At 51.2% G+C, this 9,700-nt stretch overlaps 1 long non-coding RNA gene across 3 annotated transcripts in view; it reads right to left on the reverse strand.

Moving 5' to 3' along the window:
- Positions 1 to 2,153, reverse strand: part of LOC142491992 (uncharacterized) — a 54,700-nt gene extending 52,547 nt beyond the window's left edge. For all 3 annotated transcript variants that reach the window (XR_012800641.1, XR_012800640.1, XR_012800639.1), the window contains exon 1: positions 1,814 to 2,153. This is a non-coding gene — a long non-coding RNA (uncharacterized LOC142491992). The remainder of the gene's footprint in view (positions 1 to 1,813) is intronic.
- Between the last annotated feature and the right edge of the window lie 7,547 nt (positions 2,154 to 9,700).

Genomic DNA, 9,700 nt, shown 5'->3' on the forward strand with positions numbered 1-9,700 from the left:
TATCTGGTGAAATCTAAATAGATTTTTTGAAATGTGGAAGGGAGAACCTACAGTACACCAAGACTTATAAAGTTATCCATTTTTTAAATTGCCTAACCGCATAAGGTTATATATTTAGTTATTATGTAAGTATGTGGGGAAGACAAGTAGACAATTCAGAAGAAGAATTTTGGAGCACATCAATGCAAAATTAAATACATTTGAGATACATTTAGGCCCAGAACCACAAAACTCTGTTACTGACTTAACCTAAGGCCTGGGACATAGTACGGTGAGCCTTGCTGAGCCGCGCTGAGCAGATTACCCCCTGCATCTGTCATCGGCGCGGCTTTAGCAGCCGCTTTTGCACGCTTCCGCATGCGTGCGGAGGCTCAGATATTTTGCCGCTCAGGGAAGCGGAGGAGCGGTCATGTGACCGCTCACATCCAATGGGAGCGAGGGACTAGCCCCGCCTCCCGCCACGCCTCCGTCCCACCTCCGCCACGCATTTGCCCCGCCCCAAAAGCGCGCTCACTGCCTCGCCTGCCAGGACACAAAAAAGCTCCAGTTTGAGCAGGAGAGGCAGAGCAGGAGCTTGGATCAGCACGGCCCGAGGCACCATGCCCGAGGCCTTATACTAACTCAAGTTAACGTATAGTTAAGTGATTACAGGGAACTTCAAAGTTCCATAACGCAGTGTTTGGTACAGTTTTTATTAAGATAGGGCATGGCATTAGCTACAGCAGCGGTGCGCAAACTGGGGGGCGCAAGATTATTTTGGGGGGGGGGGGCGCAGGCTGCGTGCGGGGAAGCCTGGGGGCGGGCAGAGCTGTGCCTGCAGCGGGGGCGGGGCCGGGGCCTTCCCTGCACACAGACAGCCCCTCCTCCTCCTGTCCCAGTTTTCAGCCGACATGGGGAACTGGAGCAGGCTTAATAGTGAAAGTAAGTGTGTGTGTGTGTGTGTGTGTGTGTGTGTGTGTGTGTGTGTGTGTGTGTGTGTGTGTGTGTGTGTGTGTGTGTGTGTGTGTGTGTGTGTGTGTGTGTGTGTATGTGTCACATATTGAGGGGAGGGGGAGAGAGAGACATGGAGAGGTGGGAGACATATTGAGGGGAGGGGGAGAGAGAGACATGAAGAGGTGGGAGACATATTGAGGAGAGGGGGAGAGAGAGACATGGAGAGGTGGGAGATATATTGAAGGGAGGGGGAGAGAGAGATGGAGAGGTGGGAGACATATTGAGGGGAGGGGGAGAGAGAGAGATGGAGAGGTGGGAGACATATTGGGGGGGCGGGGTAGAGAGAGACATGGAGAGGTGGGGGACATATTGGGGGAGGGGGAGGGGGAGGGGGAGAGAGAGACATGGAGAGATGGGAGACATGTTGGGGGGAGGGGGAGAGAGATATAGAGATGTGGGAGACATATTGGGGGGAGGGGGAGAGACATGGAGAGGTGGGAGACATATCAAGGGGAGGGGAAGAGAGAGACATGGAGAGGTGGGAGACATATTGGAGGGAGGGGGAGGGAGACACTGGGGGGAAGGTGAGAGAGACACTGGGGGAAGGTGAGAGAGAGAGACACTGGGGGGAAGGTGAGAGAGAGACATTGGGGGGAAGGTGAGAGACATTGGGGGGAAGGTGAGAGAGAGACTGGGGGGAAGGTGAGAGCGACACTGGGGGGAAGGTGAGAGAGAGAGACACTGGGGGGAGGGAGAGACACTTGCGCTTCGGTGGTTGGTCTCAGCACCCGTGGGTGTCAATAAAGTCACTAAGGGATAGGGAGTGAGGGTGCAATTGGTGACCTCTGCTGTGACCAGAGTTGGAGGGGAAAACCCTTACCTATAAAGATACTCCGGTCTGGGTCCTGCTCTCCTCTGCTCCTTAAAATCCCGCGTGCAGCCTTCTGTAGAGATGAATGGTAAGAGAGAAGATCCGGCGCCACTGCGCGTGACAAACATCAAAGCTACTTACGGGTAGATTCACAAAACTTTATTGGCACATAACACACACAAGGCTACACCACGATCTCCCCCTCAACGTGTTTCACGCTATAGAACAGCGCTTCGTCTTGGAGTGGGGAGACGTGGTCTGAGCCTAAACATTTAAATTAAAAAGCCCGCGAAAAACAGATTCTTTGTTAACCCCTTCATATCAATGCCTTTTGAAAAACTAGCAGCAATAGTAATCAGTTTATAATACAAAGTTGTTGTTTACATATAGGATCCACAGATCCTTAGATAATGAACAACATCCCTACTGGTACTGTGATAACTGGGGTATATAAAAAACCTGGTTACAACATTAACAAGAGTGCTGACAACTTTAACTTCTAAGAAATATAACATAGAACCTAAGCATAGTTAAACACTATTAAAGGGTAACTATGTCAACTCAACCGCAATAACATATCATATTGAAAATATGAAGACTATGATATGTTATTGAGGTTGAGTTTTTTTATATACCCCAGTTATCACAGTTCCTTGTAATAGCTTAAGCATTAGGGATGTTGTTCATTATCTAAGGATCTGTGGATCCTCTATGTAAACAACAACTTTGTATTATAAACTGATTACTATTGCTGCTAGTTTTTCAAGAGGCATTTTCTGAGGGGATTATAACTATTATAGGCTTTTTTTTTTTTCATAAAAAAGATAATTTTTGTAATCATTGATTTTTATCAGCATGATTGTCTACATTCTTATGCTTTTACTGCAAGTTTATTAAAAGGAAATTGTACATAAACACAGCCCCCTCTATTTAAAGTACACACACACACACTCTGCAGTCCCCCTACACACTGTGCAGCCCCCCTCTACACCCACAAAACACACTGCAGCCCTCCTCCACCCTCTACACTCACAAAACACTCACAGCAGCCCCCCTCTACACGCGCAAACACAGACACACACACACACACACACACACACACCAAAACACACTCTGCAGCCCTCCTCCACCATCTACACCCACTGACACACACACACACACTTTAGCCCCCCTCTACACCCACAAAACACACTGCTGCCCTCTCTACATCCATAAAACACACACCAGCAGCCCCCCTACACCCACTGTAGCCCCCATGTAAACCCACACACCGCAGACACACACACACACACAAAACACTCTGCACCCCTCCTCCACCCACAAAACACACACTGAAGACACACACTGCAGCCCCCATCTACACCCATAAAACACACACTGCAGACACAAACCAACAGACTGCCAGCTCTACATCCACAAAACACACACAAAACACTCTGCACCCCTCCTCCACACACAAAACACACACTGCAGACCCCCCTCTGCACCTACAAAACACACACTGCAGAGACACACACAAATCAACAAAACAGACTCTGCCACCTCTACATCCACAAAACACACACCAGCAGCCCCCCCTCTACACCCACTGCAGCCCCCTGTAAACCCACACACTGCACACACACACACACACACAAAACACTCTGCACCCCTTCACCACACACAAAACAGACACTGAAGACACACATACTGCAGCTCTGCCTCTACACCAACAAAACACACACAGCAGAAACACACCAACAAGACTCTGCTGCCCCCTCTAAACCCACAAAACACACACCAACAGAAGACAAACACTAATAACCCCCTTTACACCCACAAAACAGACACTCAAACCTTTCCCCTCACTCTCCTGTGCGGAGCTCTCTGCAGGCAGGGTGGGGGAGGAGTCTGTGCTTTGCTGCTGCCTTTTGTCCAATCACCTCCCCTGTCTAAGAGCAAATTTCACTCTTTGTGAATGAAAACTAAAAGCTGATTGACTGAAAAACTTGGCAAGCTGCCAAAAAATGCCGGCCATTACTGATTGGATAATGCCCGTAATTTTAATCAATCAGAGAGCCGGGATTTCAATAATGCCTGGAATTTACCACCTTTAGCCTATAATTAAGTAATAATCCCCTCAGAACAGGGCATTATTGGCCAGTAATGCCCTGTTCTGAGGGGATTATTACTATTATAGGCTAAATGTAGGCTTATTTCATAAATAATAGACACTTTTGTATAGTTAAATAGATTTTTTTATTCAAATAAAATGGTAAATACATGAAACCACCTCTATGTCCTCTTACACTGCAGATATCTATATCCACACACTGCCGCCCCCTCTATGTACACACACACACACACACACACAAACACAGCAGCTCACACTCACACACACACACACACACACACACACACACACACACACACACACACACACACACACACACACAACACAGTGCCTCTACACACACACACTGGAGCTCTAGACACACAACACAGCACCTCCTTTACACTCACTACACAGCACCTCTACATACACAGCAGCAGCTCTACACACACAGCAGCAGCTCTACACACACAGCAGCTCTACACACACACAAACTCTGCTGCTACACACACTTGCTATACCCATAAACACTGCTACTGACACACACACACACACACACACACACACTCACTGGAACTCTATACACACACACACACACACACACACATACATCAGCTCTACACTCACACAAACTGCTGCTACACATACAACAGCACAACACACACACTGCAGCCACAATCAAAACTGCAGCCACTTTACTAAACTTTGCATTCTCCCCCCCAGCTCTACACACAACACAGCACCTCTACACCCCCCCCCCCCCCCCCCCCCACACACACACACACAGACACACACTGTACCTCTATACACAACACACTTACTTCTTTGCAGTCTCTCTCCCCCCCAATTTAACTGAATCTGCTCAGAAAATCTCAATCAGCTCGGGAGGGGGAGGAGTCAAACCCCTGCCATGTCTCAGAGCTTTTACTTAATTCAAACCAATCCCCTGCCCTGTCTCAGCTGTTCTGAAAGCTGATTGGCTGGAAATAAACAGATTGAAAACTGCATTTTGCAAGCTGCTGAAATTCAGGGCATTACTGTGGATAATGCCCAGAATTTTAACCAATCAGAGAGCAGGGTTTTCAATAATGCCCTGAATTTTACTGCTTTAGCCTATAATATCTATTATAGGTGTAACGGCTGGACCCCCCTTGTCTGACCCACCCAATCTCACATTGGCCCGTGTGGTCTAACCGGTCCCCATTACAAGGTCGTGTGTGGTGGTGCACCTGCTAGTAACAGGACTCCTGAGTCTCCCGCTTGGTGTTATAGAGGATATCATCAGGACAGGTAGCTGAGGTAGGGGGTACGAGTCCAACTTACTTCACGTGCAGCGCCTCCACCTCATCAGGATCTATGCTTCCGCAGGGAGATGGTCCTGGTGAGGAACTCCTTCTCGGTGGTGACTGCCACTGCAGAGTAATCTCACACTCACACAGTGGGGGTTTCTTTGGGTCACAAAAGTATTCCTCCAATCCCTTATGCCGTAGCATACATTGTACCAGCTGCTTCACACAACCGCTGGCTAACTCCTTGCCACCTTGCAACAACACTAACTGAGAGTGCTGTGCCCTTTATACCTCAGGGGGCAGGCGCATCTCTGATGTCACTATCCAGGGACTCAGAGCATACAGCCACTCCCTTCCTTACACAGGGCACCACACCAGGGTGTGAGGGAAAACCTCCATAACTACTGTTGGCAGGCCTGTACTTACCAGGACTTACTGCCAACAGGGAAGATGTACGCAGTCATTATTATGCATGGCTACATACTCCCCCTGGTTAATACCCACCGTCCCGGCTGGGACCTAAATTTGGTGTACCTTGCGCCAGGAAACACTGCAAAAGAACACACAAATAACATGGCAAACATCATCACATTGACATAATAATGCAAGCCCATCTCACTCACTGACCAGCAGGGAGCGCTAAAGAAAAAGCAGACCACTCTAATTTGGCACTCAATAATAATGTCGAGGATCTGGCTTCTTCACCTCCCGCCTCGCGGCATCATGCACAGTCACGCTGTATTCCCGTGGTATCCCTCGCTCATTGTAATACACCACTTTGTGCATGTACACACTGCGTCCTATCTTCCAGACCCGCATAAGTTGGGACACCCTCTGCTCGGCCTGAATTCCTTTAATGGCTCCCCCTTTTTCTACGATATAGTGCTGGATATCGTTTTTAAGCCATCTCTCCCTATTCTCCTCTATCTCTCTCATTAGAGGTTCGGGGACATACGGGTAATCAAGCCCATGTGACCTTCTGTATTTTGCCGCAACAGCCCGTTCAGCTCGGCAAGCCCTGGTCAACTTACTTTCGCCAGCCGCCCCGGGCAGCACCCATGACAGGGGCTCATCGGTCTCTACCGGGTCATCCAACCCTGCGGACCCCTTTGGGATAATAAGGCCTGCCTGGATGCGATCCCACCTTACCCTTAGGGCCCTAAGGTATGCCTCGTCATCAAAGTCCCCGGCAGCCCACCAGTGATCAACCACCCCATCCCTCTCTAGGATAAATCGGGTGCGGTCGAACCAGGCTACATACCCCTATATACAACGGGGCCCACCACCTAGTCTCCTTCCGTTCTTCGGAGCTAGGTTCTATAGACTCCTCTATTGACTCCTCATCAGGCCCACCCGAAGATACCCCGGACGTACCCTCAGATCGCTCAACAACTCCTTTGTACTGTGCGGTGTTTCTAACGGTAATGCTTAGCACACTAGGGCAATCACTGGATACCGACACTTGTCGGGACATCCTCCCTCCGACCCATCATCCGAAGTTCCCCAGTCCAGGCTTCCAGTCCGATCCTCAGAAGGACCCCGTGACTCCCCGGACAACCCTAAGCTAGAACTGGACCCGAATGAAATAGTGACGGGGACAGGGGCTTTAGCTAGGGCCTTGGGGCTAACCTTGGGTGTGGACGGGGTTTGGGGACGGGACCGAACCGTAGGTATAGGCAGGGTTACTACCTGCTCCCCAGCAATACCTGTCTCGGCTTCGGCACAAAGTCTCTCTTTCTCACCGGCAGTTGGGCTCTTCACTCTCCGACTCGAGCGCCCATTCCGTCTGGCAGTAGGTGAACGACTTCCGCTGCTCGACCGCAGAGGCGCGATCATCTCCCACTCGATGCCGCTCTGGTCATCCGGAATCACCTCCGTGCACGCACGTGCCTCGCCGCCATCTTGGGTTGGATCCCCAATCGGGATCTCTTCCTCCACGAGGACATCCGGCAACGCCCGTCTGCTGCGCGATCCAGTCTGGCTCTGGACTCGCTCTTCCTTCTCCTCCACCCCCTGGTTCTGCGACAGGCACGGTGTCATCTTAGTACCTCGCAGGGTCGGGGTGGATCGACCTCCTTCCGATCCACTAGTCACCATGGCAGTGGGACTCCGGCGATCGGGTGGTCGCGGTACTGGAGACACTCGACTCCGTGTCTCCACACCACGGGGAATGGCATCTCTCCATGGCGTACCAATAGTATGACAGTCTCTTTTTATGACCATCTTACTCGACAGCCTAGCACACTCCTCGTCCGAGGATTCTAACTTGCAATTCGGCCGGGGCATCCCAGTAGGAGACCGGCGATGGGCTCCTCGGTGATCACCTCTCCGATGGCTGGGTTTCTCCCTCTTGAAAACCTGTCCTGGTCCCCGTTCTTCGGGACCTGTATCCTCTTGCCACAATGCACCCGGAAGCTCCGCAGTTAACATCGGGACATCATCTTTGGCTTCCTCGGCCTGTACCGGCACAAAACTCGGCATGGGCCACAGGTACTGCAGTCCACAATGCTGACAACGGCCCTCAGTGCCCACAGCTCCGCCCGGCAGTCTGCACTGCAGGCAGAGACACATCACCGTCTCCACACCCTCTACCCAGAGGACCAGGAAGCCTCCTGGAGCCGAGTAAGGATGGGTAGTGATCAAGGGATTTTGTCCCACTTTATCAGAGACTCCAGCCATATTCACCAGTGGCAGTACTCGCTTCAAAGGTCTGTACTGGTCAACAGCTCTTCGCAACTGGAGTGCAGGGGCAGGTTTGGCAACCCCTCCTTCTTCTTTCTCCATCGATATCCGGTGGAACTGCAAACCACTCCCCCTGGTTGAAACTAGGGGGATGTCTCGTAGACTTGTAGGCTGACCCAGCACTGGGGCAGAGTGAGTCATAGTCCATGAGGGCGCGGCTCCAGCTTTCGCGCCAAACTCCCCATCGGGGTGGAGTTTTCTCGTTGGCGCCAATCCTGGCCAACAATTAGCAAACTGCAAAGTTGCAAGACTTTCTGCAGCATGCCCACGCGGTGTCCCGGGAACGCGCGAACCGCCATCTTGGTAAGCATTGTCCTTTTTCCCATTTGAGGTAGCGTCTGGCTGTTTGTTAATTGGGGTATAACAAAGTCCATTTCGTTCCTCCCATCGGATAACACTGTCATGCTCATTATTCTCAGGGGTATCATCCCGAGAACAAAAACATGATAAACACGGCGCAGCCACGGCTTTCACGCCATTCCACAACAAACTCACAAAAGTCTCTTCTGTAGCTTGTTCTTCACCCACGCACAGTTCATATGCGTGTTCTTCCTGTGACCGCAATCCTGGACCTTCTACTGCAGATCCTCCATTCTTGCGGTTCTCTCTCCCCGCCATCCTGGACCTTCTACTCTGTGCAGATCCTCCATTCCGACGGTTCTCTCTCCCTGCCATCCTGGACCTTCTGCTCTGTGCAGATCCTCCATTCCGACAGGTCTCTCTTGATCGTTGAACACTGAGTTCCTGTACATGGAGCTCCGCTCTGTGGGGCAGCTACCACATCCGTACAATAAACATGCCTTGTGCACCACCTTGTGTACCTAACGTAGATCTGACTCGTGTTTGTACTACCTCAGGCTAGGCTCACTCTCTCAGTGTCTACTGTAACACGTTCCTCCAGTCTGTGCTCCTTGGTAAGTGGTCTGGAATGGAGACTAGAGCACTCTGGCTCTTCCATGCAGTACTTTGGGCGTCGACCTACTGTTGGCTAGCCTAGTGCGGACCCTTCCAGAATTCCTGCCCTAAGTTACCAGTTTACCCCTTCAGGCATCCCCCGCTAGCGCTACCTCAAGGTGACTAGAACAGCAATAGCCCCCTGCTCCAGACTCACTAACCCCTAACGGATCCCAAGGCATCTTTGCGGCATGCAGCTCCAGCATCTGCCGGACTACCCCTGGCTCCGTCCCACGCAGCACAAAGTGGCAGCAGACACTTTCCCTGTTTCCTAGTGTGTGCCTAGCAAAAGCCTGTCCTGTTAACAGGTATCTCAGCAGCGCCTCCAATTGTAACGGCTGGACCCCCCTTGTCTGACCCAACCAATCTCACATTGGCCCGTGTGGTCTAACCGGTCCCCATTACAAGGTCGTGTGTGGTGGTGCACCTGCTAGTAACAGGACTCCTGAGTCTCCCGCTTGGTGTTATAGAGGATATCATCAGGACAGGTAGCTGAGGTAGGGGGTACGAGTCCAACTTACTTCACGTGCAGCGCCTCCACCTCATCAGGATTTATGCTTCCGCAGGGAGATGGTCCTGGTGAGGAACTCCTTCTCGGTGGTGACTGCCACTGCAGAGTAATCTCACACTCACACAGTGGGGGTTTCTTTGAACATGACATCTTTATTGTAGACTGGGATGTAGCAGACTGCCCCATGCAGCTGCCGGCTCTAGCCGCACATCTCTCCGTGCTGTCCCTTTTCCAAGTACGCCCTCCCGTATTGAAGTGGGATTCCCTTTCTCCTAGGGAGATCACCACTGTGCCAGGTCCCTGGACAC

This window comes from Ascaphus truei, chromosome 4, assembly GCF_040206685.1.
Source record: "Ascaphus truei isolate aAscTru1 chromosome 4, aAscTru1.hap1, whole genome shotgun sequence".
NCBI classification, from domain to species: domain Eukaryota; kingdom Metazoa; phylum Chordata; class Amphibia; order Anura; family Ascaphidae; genus Ascaphus; species Ascaphus truei.